We start from the raw sequence: 15,578 nt of genomic DNA on the forward strand, positions 1-15,578 counted from the left end.
GTTTTGCGACTGTTCGTTCAGCAGTATTTTTGTTTGTACCTTAAAAGGTAACGTTTAACAATTTAAACACGGATCGAGAGACCCGGCAACGCACGTATTTCTAAGCACACGGCAAAAATAGCACGGTGTAAAATATACCGTTATGCATCCTGTATATATTTATTATGCGTAAACTTACACAACGCATCATTAGTACACGCAATCATTTGTTGCATAAGGCATAATGAATTAGTAATTATTCTCAGGGGGAAAAAAAGACATTTTACACTACGTGTAATCTGTATAAATGGCAGGTACCGTTTTCTCGGATAATATGATACCAATTAATTTAGACCTGTGAAGGCACCGGCGACCTCGACTACTTCAGTACTTTCGAATATTTTTACGTAATTTCGTCTTCGAAACCTGTGGCCGGTATTTAGAACGCACCGTTATCACGAACAGTGCCTGTCTGTTTCTTGGAGTCCTTCTGGATCCAAATTTACCGTGTGCTTTGCATTAAAAGAATTATGCGAGCCTTGGGGATATTTTTTGATTATAGTTATCGTAAGCATATATATATTCCAATTTCGTCTATGTAAATTAAACATTTGATTTTGTCCTTAAATAAATGGAATTTTGGACCGATCGACTATCGATTATCTGTTGTGAGAAATTTAGAATTTAAATTTCAGTTTATCACAAAAATACTCGGACACGATAATTGTTTCAAATGTTATGCTTCATAATAGCGTTTCCCAGCATTATCTAAAGCATTTGAGAACAATTGGTATAAATGATTTACAAGATTATAGAAAAGAAACACTTTTTAACAAAGATTCTCAAATTGACTTGTGAACAGGTGTCTGCGTTTTAACGTTTTATTATCTAAATTCGCATCTAATCATATCTATCATTATCGAGTTAAGTTATTTGCTTTAATCGTACCATAAATGCGTCAATCAATTTGAAAATAATTTAAATAAAATCATCGCGAGGAATTTCTAGTTCAAGCTGTCGTAAAACGAAAACATTCATCGATTCAACTTCACCGTAGAAAGTACACTCGTCTTCGTGTTTTCATTTTTCCTTTAGTTGGTTTCATTGAAATTGCTACTTTAATTGGTCGTAAAGTCGGCTTATTCGTACCTGGATACAGGGGTACACGGTATACCATAGAGTGTATGCTGGAGTTACGAGATTATGCGAGTTTCTTCACGTGGAAAACTCTCAAATCGTCGCTGTTGTCGGCTGAGTGTGACACGGAATTGCGACGTTGCCAATGTTGTAGCCACTCAAGGGCAGTTCACACCGTGTCACTGTTACCTGAGCGAGTAATCGCATTAATCTTGTCATGCGCAATATTGACGCTGCGCATTTCTTTACGTATTAAAAACAATTACGCATGCATTTACGTCTCGTTCAAATAATTTAAACGATCCTCCGTCGAATTTATAACAAGATTAATTTCAGATAATCGCTTGAATATAATTGGTCGCTTTATAACACGGAACGTAGACATCCGAAGACCATGTTTTTTTTATAGACGTACGCGTTCGTAAGAAAATCTGGTATTTTTCACTGTCGGACGAAGCGTATCAACTGCGCGGAAGACTGAATTGTAAATAATTCATAACTGAAAATTTTTCTCAGAAATACAAAGCTTCCTATACATATAGTACATACGCGATTTTTTTTTTCTTTAGACGATCGGAGAATACGCCAGTTGAATGATTTAAGATAACGAAACGTATGGACAAAGAAATATCGTGTAATAATGTATCTACATTAAAACCTCGGTTATAGCAGATTAATTTGGAGGGGGAGGTATTCGACATATACAGGGTGTTCGGCCAACAAAAATTATTGTAATTGATCCCCGCAACCGAAAATAATTTTTCCACAACGATTTGAAATTTTTTAATTTTGTCGAAACATTTCATACATTCACGAATTTTTTTCTCGAAAGTGGGTAGGAATTCGAGGGTATGTCTAATGATAAAAAATGATTGTAATTGACCCCCACAATCGGAAATAATTTTTCCAGAACGATTTGAAATTTTTTTTTTTCGCCGAAAAATTTAGGCACTGTATTTTTCACTGCACTGTTTTACATTTTTGATAAATTTGTGTGACGCTCTACAGAAAAGTTGTCTAATATTCTTTTGTAGATACCCATGGGATCTGCTTCAGAAAAAAATTTAGGTGACATACCTTTACTATTGTAGGAGTTATGGCCGTTTGAAAATTGGACCAGTTTTAGAGGGTTTTTCTCATTTTGCGGAGTCAAGGAATAACTTTTACAATATCGTTAGAATTTCTACATATTCTCCACTAAAATCCGCGTTGTTTGCATTTGGAAAAATTAAAATCCTCCAATCCGTTCAGGAATTATGACATTTTAAAGATTCGGATAAAATTTTAGGGAAGCATTTCTGGGCCTCACATTAGATTTTCGGTAAAGAATTTTTTTTTCGAAAGTGGGTTGGATTTCAGAGGTAGATCTATTCACCAAAAAACATTGTAATCGACCCCTGCAGCCAAAAATAATTTTTTCAGCATGATTTGAAATTTTTTAATTTAATTTTTTAATAATTTTTTAACGAAACCTCAATCAACAAATTGATATTCTTAATTTTCGCCTTATTTTGGCCTCTAGAATCTCCTATTAAAATTTTTCCCATGGGTGGCCGAACACCCTGTATACGAAATCGAAAGTTCGTTAAATAAGAAATTATACATTTGTAAACACAGTGCAATCTGTTTGTTAATAACAGCTCAAAATTATGTATTTATTTTTTACGAAAGTGGCGTTATTTGATTTACCTTTCATATGTATTTTGATATGTACTGACGAGACATTGACATCACTTGTCGAGAAGGTGCGAAGTTGAGCGGACTTAAAGATTTTAAAACAACACGAAAAAGAACGGAACAGAATATAACTTGAAGATGTCAAATAATAAATAAATTTTTCAATAGTAGTTTGAATGTTGATGATAACCTAGAACGCCTCAAAGGCATGTAAAAAGCATAGAAAATTTATCTCGTGACACGACGTGTTAAAGGGTGAAAACTAATGAATTACAAGTAACAATACAACGTGGACAATTTATTTCTGGGGTCAGAAGTATCCGAAGGAACGGGCTTTTTAAGCTAAATCATTTAATCTAAAATTAGAGATGGTATATGCGCGTTGGATATGAATCATTTAAGATGGATTTAGGACTTTAGGATCGAGGGCCAACGTACACGGCGATCTAAATTTCTAATCTTCCTCGTTTCTGAAAATAGTAATATCGTATGGAAAAATCTAGAATGGTCGGAGCCACGACAGAAATCGCCACGCGTAATTCTGCATACACTTGGTCGCGCTTTTGATCGAATTGTATCGCTAAAACGTCCTCCATCCGGAAGTTTGTTTTGTTTTCGTTGGAGGCGGACATCAATACCGACTTGTTAAGCATTGTATTTTGCGCCAGTTTTCGGTACGAAATTCGATACAATAGTTGCGCGCGAGATCTTTTTTCTTTCATTTTTTATATTGAGTTTCGGGCATGCAGATTATAGCGTGTCAAGTTTAATGCTCAGTTTTTGTCACGTGGATCTAAACTTGAAATCTTCTTCTTCGTATGGTTATTGGCAAAATATTAATTTTCTTATTCAGCACCGTACGATTCTTATTTAAGACGTACTAAATAATTTTTAACATTATCGATGACTGTCGTAAGAATCTACTTTAAATATCTATATTTAAACTCGTTGAGCAAGTCGAATTTATCTTGTTAAATTTTGCATATCATTCTTTCATATTAATTTCAGATGAGGAAATATCATATGTGTATTTAGCGGATGTTTTTTTACGATATTCAAGCTCCACGCGTTTATTTTTAATGATTAAAATATAGATGACCATTTATATTATTAAATGAAGTCCAAAAATATCGTTTTCTCAATGGTACGTAGGGAAATTTTTTGCCATAGAACACTTAATTTTGAAAAAGATTGAAACCAACAATTCATGATATTGTAAAGGTATCTTTCTACAATTTATTTTAAAAAATCGCTGTCCTGATGGTTTAGATTTATAAATTGCTTTGATCTACAAAAATGACACAGTTTCATCATTAGTACAAGTATAGCTATGGCGGTATAACAAAGAAATTTTCCAAAAAGAAGGGAAAAATTTGTCAAAATAGAAATAGGGTAATTGCAAATATCAGCCTGGTTGTATTTCTGTCGATTAAGATTCAGTTGCTCTATATGTATGCGAAATGGTGTCATTGTTCCAAGAATAATGACGTTGCAAACTGAGTAATGAGTGTAACAATAAATTTCAATTAACATGTTGCAAAGTGTATTCTAAATTTATGAACATAACGCAACCATTTTTGTTGCTGATGATTTGTGTTTATAAATTTAAACTGACACACAGAGGAAAGAAATGAAACTGTTTTTATACTCTGAAGGATGATAAATATCGAATTTTGACCACGTTTCCAGAAATCTGATGCCCTACGTTCTGTCACATAACGGTTATAGTTCTCGTTCCACGTTTGTGAATTTCGACCATCTCGCCGGACAAAAGGGACACGCGCGAATCTTGGATTATCACTTTCTCCTCCGTTTCACGAAATGGATGTCGGCAATAAAGAAGAAGCAACTGGTCATAATACTCGGTCCACGGATACTCGGAACTTGTAGTGGCGTGCAATGTCGTATTATAGTCGACCGTGCTGAGTAGAAAGTGGCATAATTTAGGTAACCTTATTGTTGCTTTTATTGTTGTGTAACAAGTGTAACTCGCGCGAAGAGATGGTCCATTAACAGGAACGTGGCATTGAAAAATAATTACGACTCTGCGGACCGACTATATCGGGAAAATTCGCTCGTCGTTATTTGTACTTTATGCCTTTTCACTTTTTGCACTCGCTATAATTTAGGAAACGGACTCTCCTCTGGTTGTTTCATGCGTTACAAGTAATCCGCGACACTTCTCTATGTTGTCATTGCAGTTCATACACGAAACTGTTCCAACGTTTACATTTATAACATTTAACTAATGAACATGTTAAATTTAAGCATCTCGTATAATATGACGCATATAACGAGTGTCCTAAGATTATTTAACTAGAAAAATTGATTATCAAATTGAGATGCTGAGGAAAATAAATTTGGATATTAAGAATGAAAAATAGAAAACAAATTTTACGTTATGTAGTTTACCGTGGTCCAAAATCAAAATTTTAGACTTGTAGAATATTATACGGTTTTGATCTGGCAATGAATGTGTTAAATTAGATTAGTGAATTATTCAACAATACACAGAGTGTTCGGCCACCCCTGGGAAAAATTTTAATGGGAGATTGTAGACCCCAAAATAAGACGAAAATCAAGAATACTAATTTGTTGATTGAGGCTTCGTTAAAAAGTTATAGAAACATTTCCGACCACACACTATATTTTCGGTAAAGAATTTTTTTCTCGAAAGTACGTAGGATTTCGGGGATATATGTATTCACAAAAAATGATTGTAATTGACCCCCTCAACGGAAAATAATTTTTCCAGAAGGATTTGAAATTTTTTAATTTTGTCGAAAAATTTGTCCACCTTCTTGAATTTTTTTTTCCAAATTGCGTAGGATTTCGGCGGTATTTCCATTCACCAAAAATGATTGTAATTGACTCCTGCAACCGAAAATAATTTTTCTAGAATGATTTGAAACTTTTCAATTTCGCCGAAAATTTTCAACACCCCATGTCGATTTTTCTTCGAAATTCGTTTTTTATTTTTAATAAATTTGTTTGACGTTGTGCGGAAATGTTGCCTAATACTTTTTTGTAGGTACTCATGAGCACTACATCAGAAAAAAATTTCAATTGAATACATTGACTATTATGGGAGTTATGGCTGTTTGAAAATTGAAGCATTTTTCCTACTTTACGGGGTTAAGGAACAACTTTTCTGAATTTTTTAGAATTTTCACATATTTTACAGCAAAATACGCGTTGTTTGCATTTTGAAACTTTAAATTCGTCCAATCTGTTCAGGAGTTATGATGTTTTAAACATACACATGAGATTTTTTGCCACAGATTATATTTTCGATAATGAATTTTTTTTCTCGAAAATGGTTAGGATTACGCGAGTGTGTGTATTGACCAAAAATGATTGTAATTGACCTTCGCAACTGAAAATAATTTTTTTAGAGCGATTTGAAATTTTTTAATTTAATACGTTTAATACAGGAGAACCATTCATTCATGGTCAGACATTGTATTTTCGATAAAGAATTTTTTTCTCGAAAGTGTGTAGGATTTCAGGGGTATGTCTATTGCCCAAAAAATGATTGTAATTGACCCCAGCAACCAAAAATAATTTTTTCAGAATGTTTTGAAATTTTTTAATTTAATTTTGTTAATAACTTTAATTGACAAGAAATTGATATTCTTGATTTTCGTTTTATTTTGGCCTTTAAAATGTCCCATTAAAATTTTTCGCAGGGGTAGCTGAACATCCTGTATTTATCGTAAACATGTATTAAAAGTAGCTCATAAAATTAAGCGATGACGAGTATACTCGTCATAACATAAAATGTTGCCATTTCTTTACGAAAAAGTTCGATCGATTTCTAATACAACTTAATAACAGACATTGTTAATACTCGCAGGAATAAAGTAGTAAACGTTTTAACGTGTAATTTGTTAATTCGATGAAATTATAGTATTTGCATGGGCGTGGCATGTTTTTTCTTTTCTTAACGCGTAGTAGAAGCACGGCATAATGTTGCACAATAACAACAACGTAGAGCAGCGATTGTTGCTTGCAGTCCACGGAGAGAATGCAGTGCCAGGAATTAAATGTTGACTCATTATGATTATGTACATGGCAAAATGAAAGTGACGCTGGATACCAGTTGCCTTTACGCGTAAGTGCATCATCACTTTGTACGTTTTTCGTATTGCTCGTAAAAGCGTCAAGTTGAAATAAAATTCTTGTTCTTTTACTTCCTATCTCACAATACATAAGAGTATGTAGGCAATAAGAGAAATTTCAGTTCTTATAATCAACAAATAACAAACTTTATCTATATTTTTATTAAAACGGATTCAACATTTAATTTATTTCGATAACTTTTAGTTGCATATTTTTAAATTAAACTGTTCTCTGCGGAGAAATAAATATTAATTTTATAACAAATAACCGAGCAATGAATCGATGTCCGAGATTATAGATTGCTCGTATTGGATATTATGGGATATTTAATGAAAAACACCGTATTCTAGGAATGATCTTTATTCTCTGAGATCTACAGAGCGACTGGGATCTTAGCACGCTTCCACTACGTCAACGGTCAAAAGATAAGATCAAATGACACTTCTCGCTATCGCTTTCCTATATACAAAATTTGGTGCACTGCTTTGAAACCACAGCGGGCGGCTTATACTACCATATACAGGGTGTTCGGCCACCCCTGGGAAAAATTTTAATGGGAGATTCTAGAGGCCAAAATAAGACGAAAATCAAGAATACCAATTTCTTAATGGAGGTTTCGTTAAAAAGTTATTAACGTTTAAAGTTCCGCTCGTACTGAATTTTTTTCTCGAAAGTGGGTAGGATTTCGGGGGTATGTCTGTTCACCAAAAATGATTATAATTGACCGCCGCAACCGAAAATAATTTTTCCAGAACGATTTGAAATTTTTTTTTCGCCGAAGAATTTAGGCACCTACCTCCCTTGTCGATTTTTCTTAAAAATTAGTTTTTCATTTTCAATAAATTTGTTTGACGCTCTACAGAAAAGTTGTCTAATATTTTTTTGTAGCTATCTATGGGCTCTGCGTTAGAAAAAAATTTCAATGACATACCTTTACTATTGCAGGAGTTATGTCCGTTTGAAAATTGGAATTGGAATTTGAAAATGTCTCTTAAGAAAACTGATATAAAACTGATATAAAATTAATATAATAAAATATAGATTTAATGTAATAAAATGATTATAATTGACCGCCGCAACCGAAAATAATTTTTCCAGAACGATTTGAAATTTTTTTTTTCGTCGAAAAATTTCAACACCGATTTTTTTTCTCGAAAATGGATAGGATTTCGGAAGTATTTCTATTCACCAAATATGATTGTAATTGATCTGTGCAACCGAAAATAATTTTTCCGGAACGATTTGAAATTTTTGAATTTAATTGTTAATAACTTTTTGGCAAAGCCTCCATCAACAAATTGGTATTCTTGATTTTCGTTTTATTTTGGCCTCTAGAATCTTCCATTAAAATTTTTTCCAGGAGTGGCCGAACACCGTGTATATTACCAGAGAAATGAGGCGGGGCTCAATAACGTTTATTTTACATTAGTCGTTTCAGTTTTTCTTTATAGGATTTCCAACAGCTCGATACAAAATACGAGTCTAATGCGTACATATGTTAATCAAATTTGACAAACTATACATTCGTTGCTATTTACACTGTCCTGTTGCAATGTCTTTACACGTAATATTTCTATTAAACGTGTTTCACGCTTTCCTTGAGCAGGAAACGGGTAAACAGCGTCGTAAACGCAGACGTACGCGTTCTTTGTCCGTGTCGTTAGCTGTTTCATTTAAACTCGTTCCAGTCTTGTTTGTTGGTTAATCCACGGTTGCACGACAAATTATATCGCGCGCGGTATGCTTAAATATACAAAGCGCACGTTTCATAGTCGAAGTCTGGCCTTTTTGTCGCTTTGGCTACTGCCGTTCGCTCCTAAGCTAATCAGATATCGGTTATCTGCCGCGGGGCATCTGGGAATAGTAATTAATGCCATAGATCGTATCAAAAATCGGGATTACAGGCATGTACACGGGAGCTCGACAATGTAGTCGCCTAGCGAGGGAATCCGCTCGATTCGGTTTCCACGTTTTTCTCTTCAACAGGTCTGACCGGCTGGAAAGCTCAAGCGGGCATCGGTTTCCTTAGTTTCGCGTAGATATTGATGGAAAAAGGGAGAGGAAAGAAAAACACGAGAAGGAAGGAACAAGGCCGTGTAAGGGAAAAGAGGCGAAAAGAACGCATTGCTCGAGTGAATCGTTGCAGAAATTGTACACCGCGAACTTTTTGCTCGCAATAATATACAGGATGCGCCCTTATAAGTGGAATCCACTTTGGAGATGAATTTATCGCGGAAAAACGACTGTGAAAACGTTCCCATAAACGTGTGACCTATTTTGCCTTTGTTTTCGAGTTGAAAGGGCATTTTTGCGTTCGAGGAACTCGCGGCAAATATTTCAATAGGACACGGGGGCGCGTTGATCGAACGAAACATTTTTCAAAATGGCGCGCTGTGGCCGCCACGATAGTCGATTCTTCAGAATTTACGGTTAGACGAGGTTGAATTTTTTGATTAAAAAGATAGACAAATGTTACACTTTATTTTATCGCTGATAATTAACGATTTATTATATATTCAAAACAAAGGTAAATAAGCATGGAAGAACGGCCAGGGGTGTACAATAATGTCGATCGTACATTGATATATCTATTTCTTACAAGTTTGACAAAAATCTGATAACGAACAAAATCTAGGATTAAATTATACAATTAGTAGATACGATGGATCGAAACTGTTTACTCGAAACGTTTAAATGTTGATCGATGAAGACAGAGAATATATTTGAATGGGTATCGATCCGGTATTTGTAATAAACGTAAGGGTCAAGATATTTGTGTACATATATTATAGAATTTTGTATTTATTTTCATTGAGTTATGAAAACAAATTCTCAGATTTTGTCAATAGTTTTTATAAAACTGTTTTATCATATTTTGCATAATGATATTGTTAATAAAACTAGTATCTGTCTTCTGTAAGTTTTTTCTGGTAGATTAATTTATTTCTTGAAACTTTTTCTAATAAAAGTACCTATAAAACAAAAAGTATTGAATTTAAATTGTCGCACGAGTACGCGTTCAATTAAATAAGAAATATAAATTTTAACAATTTTTGTCTAAGAAGTTTAATGTCAGTAAAGTGTTAATTAATTATTTACCTGAGTGAAAGAACCTGAGATTTTGATTTCGATACTTTCGATTCTTCCTGCTGTGTCTGGGTATCGAATTGCACGAATATTATCGATATGCATCATCATCGTATCAGACCAATCAGTACCGGAGATGAAGCAGACCAAGCAATAGGTCTTGCACAGGCTTGGCGTTCAAGTGCAAGGTGGTCGTTTCGTGCACTTGATGTGTAATGACCGTAACGCTGAGCGAAATGGGTCGTACGTTTATGTAAATTTCCTTTTTATCGTTTTTTATCGATGCCTAATCTGCCTTTGAAGCGGGTCTTCTATGTATATTTGTTCGAACGTTTAGCGTGTGAATACATATCGAGCCCGTCTTATGAATCGAATTAAGAAGAGCAAAGTTTGAAGGGGATACTGACGAGTTAGTTCCGTATTAAACCTCAGAAAAAATTACATTTACGTATGCTAATACATATTTATATTATACAATTAATAGAAGTTCGTAATTGTAACTGGTTTAAGGTAAATTTGCATAAGCCTGCTGAAATAAAAACTAGAAATACTAATATCCAAAATATTGAATTTTACTTTCTTTTAATATTTTTTTTATGTAGTTAATAAAATACCCCTCAATGGAGAGTTTACATTAATTCTGTATTATACTTCATATTCAATATTTGATGCACATTATAGTGCAATTAGTAATAAGTATAAATTAATCGTTATTTATTTACTACTATGTCAAATGTCTTTAATACTTGCAGGAATAAAAAAAATAAACAATTCTTAAGTCACTAATAAATGTTTGAAATTCTTATACTTATTTAATTTTAATATAGACTGCTACTTATATACAAAACGTTCTACTTTGTCGGAGCCTGTTAGTAAAATGTATCTGTATAGCAGTGTCATTAATTTTTCATGATTATCGTATTACTTAGTTCAATGAGTTTACTGTTCGCCATGATAATAGCACGTTATCTTTGACGGCGCTCTATCGTTCGTCTTAAAATAGTTGAAAGTGTCTATTCTTAACTCGCGCACCACAAGAGTATAAGAAATGCAATTCTCCTATTGCATGCGAACGTTTATTTATTCGTCTCGTCTGGTTTCGGCTATTTTACAGCACGAACAATCATATTGGTTCTCAGTTAGCCGTTTCGAGCGTAAATGTTTCAATCACTTCAGTCTAGTTGCAAAAATATCTCTTGAGAAAAATGATATAAAATTAATATAATAAAATATAGAAAGTTATTAGTCATCGATGATAATATGTCGAAATTTGAAATAAAAGTCAATGAAAATTGAAATAGACTGTATACAGGGTGTTCGGCCACCCCTGGGAAAAATTATAATGGGGAATTCTAGAGGCCTAAATAAGACGAAAATCAAGAATATCAATTTGTTGATGATGGCTTTGTTAAAAAGTTATTAATGTTTAAAGTTCAGCCCGTACTGAATTTTTTTCTCGAAAGTGGGTAGGACTTCGGGGGTATGTCTATTCACCAAAAATAATTGTACTTGACCCCTGCATTCAAAAATAATTTTTTCGTGAATGATTTGAAATGTTGTAATTTAATTTTTTAATAACTTTTTAACGAAGCCTCAATCAACAAATTGATATTCTTGATTTTCGGCTTATTGATGCGGTGGTGCTGAAGTATTCTTTGGTTGATGATAACTTTTTGTTGTTATAAAATTTTGAACTGTTGTTCAAGTTTATGTTCACTAAATTGCAAAGAAACTCATAATATCGAATGCTTGCTAAAGATTGATTTTATTTTATTATAAATTTTTTTTCTTATTTTAATGCCCTGAATATCAATCGAGTTTCACAGTTGATATTTTTGTTATAATTTCTTAATAAAGCATTTATGAATTTTTTGTTATATTACATTTTAGTCTTAGTTTTGCTTGTAGAACATACTGCTGAAGCGTGTACGGAAAAAACGGAACATCCTGTATATGCCTCTGTTTAAAAATATCTTGAAAATTGTAATCGAATAAGAAAATCGAAGATAATACCCGCAAATATAGGTAAATAGACCGTTGTTTTATATTTCGGTGCAAATCCCTGATAAAAACATGTTCTACCATCGGAGATTCGAAGCGAGTTTCTGGTTCGTCTATCCGATAGCCGCGACGCCGATCGGAATGACGAAGGAGTAGAGCCGGGAGCCACTATGGAATGGCAGGATGACGACGCAGCGGCCGATCCCTACGTTTATCTGGTGCCAGCAATAATTAGGGCCCCGCGTTGCATTTACGATTACGGGGCGAGAGGAGAGCGAGCAGCGTGCTTCCTTTCGCCACGGTCCGATAACGAGAAACAGTTATCACTGATGTGCATGCGTTTAAAAGGTGCTCCACTGCCCGGCGTCGATTCCTTGTAGTGAAATCGGAAACAATGGCAGTGAACACAGTGATTGCAAAAGGTGGTGATCGAATGGCTCTGCCTCTCCGCGGCCGAATCACACCTCTTATCAATTCGTGGAACAAGCCGGGCGTAAAGGAAGACGAAGAAGAGGCGTCGAACGAGAAAAGAAAAGCCACATAAAGAGACACGTTGGTTCGAGTGGGAAACGTTTGTTGGAAGAAAGCAAAGTGCACCGTCGTATCTTTTTTCTCTCGACGGTTGCTGCAATTGTTGACGCAGCTAAAGCCGCCGGGGCAGTATGCCGATTCTTCGAGCGCAATAATACCTACGGGGGCCGTTGCGCGAGGACCTAACACGCACTCCGTCTGCGCGCGCACCGCGTATAGTTTTGCTTTTTCTCGGGTAAACGCGAGTAAATTTGTTGAACACAACAGGAGGCACGCTGAGAACGTTGTTGCGCCCGCGCGTGTTGTTACGCCAAAAAAAAAGAGCAGGTACTTACATTTGACGATATTTCTTTTTCCTCCGCCGGGGAAACCGCCGGCCCCGACTACGCAGCGCGAAGCAAATCGATGTCTCGAATAATTGATCCTCATCTGGTTGGGTGCCACGCTGTTCGGCTATACATGTTCTTTCAACGCGTCGTATCCGACTCGAGTATAATCGTTCGCCTCGCGCAGAGTCGAGAATATTTTTTATTCGCGAATAACCGATCGAAATTTTTCATTCGTTTGTCAATTAAAATTCGCTGATCCGAAAGACGATATTAATTATTGATTTTGCTTAGTTTGGACATTTTTTTCTGTAAATACGATCAAAGGTGTTTAAAATGATAAATAAAAATGTTATATGAGCAAAATTAAATGGTGTTAATGGGGCATAACTTTTCATGTGTGATGTATTTAAAAAATAATTGCGTTTTTTTTTAAATAGAACGCTAGAATTTTTACAGTACTATTCAATGCAGTTCAAGTACTTATGTCCTATTCGTTATAATTCAAAATTTGTTGATTGCATAATCTTGTTATGTATTACTACATTTCAAAAATGTTATTACACCGTTTTTTTTAAATAGAACACTGTAATTTTTAGCAGCATTAACATAAATAATATTAAGGTGTGGATTGTCGAAATTATGGATTAAAATTTGTTTGTGCAAGACTTTGCTTTTGAAGTTTTTATCGTGACTGTACATAACGATGGTACAATAAATTTAACGATACTCGTTCCTTGAATTGATTACATTTTTCAAAGTATGTGCTTCGTTTCCACGCATTTAAATCGATGCTGTACTTATCGTTGTCCTTCTATACAATATTTACAAAGCGTATAAACTTATTCAGTTTGGTTTCTTAATCTTCGGTAATTATCTTGATATGTACAGTGATTCACAGACTTGTTCGTGTGGTTCAGGCTAATGACTAATTGCAAGAATTACTGCGTTATCTATGCTCTCGTCGAATTAGAGAAGTAAGCACTTATTTAAATGTATTTCTATGTTAATGTGTTGCGTGTTAGTATTTTTCATTTAAAGACATTTCTAACCGAACTAAACCGTAGCTCAATTGGGGTCAAGTTGACCTCACTCTGCCAGTTATGTAACCAGTATTTCACTCTGCCAGTTGAGGGTTAACGATAAAGATTTGCTTCTTTCACATTGAATGTCAATGACTGTTTATTTACTCTTAATATCGTGAAATTGATCATTTAACAGTTGGAATGATGGGAATTAACAATTAGATATAACAGCCTGTCGTTTCTATCCCTGGGAAAATTTCAATTATCAACATACAAGTCCCATTACAAAACAGTTTCGCTCTAACACGGTTCGAGAATTGAGTTGTGAAAACACAGTGCACCTATAACGCAACATTGAATAATAAAATTGATATTCGAGTCAAAATGGATTTTTAAGACAGTCCGTCATTGTTGAGCATTTTGAATATACAACGAGTATAATATTATTCTCGAATTCTTCTGACGTAATAAAATATAAGTTTGAAAGGAAAAAATGTGATATTTCGTTTTTCGAAGCGAACTCGTTAATAGAAAATAACGACGTTAACAAGCAAGAGACCAGTTTGGATTCATTCGTTGGATTATGTTGCAATAAACTATTTATGGAGAAATATCAGTAATAAAGAACGAGTCACGAGTTATCTCTCTCAGATAAAGTAAGTAGTCGGTCGATGGAAATGAACTCGAAAGACGAAGTAATATATTTTCAACGTCTCCTTCGGTTGAACGTCGCTGAGAAACAATTTTTAATGTCGTACTAAAATTGAACACAATTATATTTTTGTTTTTAATTTATCGTCAGTATATCAAGTATAAAAATTCTAATAAGTAAACTCTTTTGATCAGTATTCATTGAGCAATGGTTACCTAACTTTCTTTCTTTTTTTTGTTTCGGTAGAATTGTGTAGCATATAGGATATTAGTGTATTCTAGAATTATTTTAAATTGAGCTCGGAGAGGTTCGCCGATTTTTCACTGGCGAGAAAACAGTTACGTTTGTGAATAGAAAGTAACACAATGTTACACGTCACGATATGGCAACGTCGCGCTCAGTTCTACAACGTGATTGGGTCCCGCTCGATTTCGTCGTTGTCTACTGCCCGCCTCTCGGGACTCAACTTAAAATAATCTTACTATACATTATAAATCAAATGAGTCTTAGTTTTTGCTGTCGAATTTTTTAGGGAAGTTGCATGAATTGTTTTTATTGTGAAATGTTTGCTATAACTGGTGATTAAATGATTTGCCATATTTCTATAAAACTATTTAAACTAGTTAAGTAATTGTTGATAGAATTCTACCATTATTTTGACCGTTGGAAAACAAAAATTTAGAATTGTTCGCTAACATTTTGGCAAAATCCATGACGTACAATTTGAGTTACGTTTCTTTTTAAGAGTGTAATGAATAAATAAGTGTTAGTGTTAATTCGTTTTTATTTTAAAGTGTATATAAATGTAAATATATTTTCTTTTAACGATTTGCCTTATCGTCTGTATGGTTTTCGAATATATTTTCGCCGAAACGCGGAGAATAAACGAATTAGGTAGCTCCAGGAATATTTTAGAAGCGCCGTTACGGGTGCCATTTTAGTTCAATCAAACTAAGTGCGCAGATTCGAAAGAACAGTCTTTATAGGAGGGGCGCGTTGTTCTTCATCCCCTAGCTGAGAGGTTTCGCAAGGAGTTACCGA

The 15,578-nt window shown here is 34.4% G+C and overlaps 1 protein-coding gene across 1 annotated transcript in view; it reads left to right on the forward strand.

The window, feature by feature from the left end:
* The window catches only part of LOC122400453 (nuclear receptor coactivator 2-like), a 286,464-nt gene that overhangs the window by 10,694 nt on the left and 260,192 nt on the right, over positions 1–15,578 (forward strand). The window lies entirely within an intron of this gene.

Source organism: Colletes gigas, unplaced genomic scaffold (genome assembly GCF_013123115.1).
Source record: "Colletes gigas isolate AHSC1104 unplaced genomic scaffold, ASM1312311v1 Colletes_gigas_Sc00018, whole genome shotgun sequence".
Classification (NCBI taxonomy): Eukaryota; Metazoa; Arthropoda; class Insecta; order Hymenoptera; family Colletidae; genus Colletes; species Colletes gigas.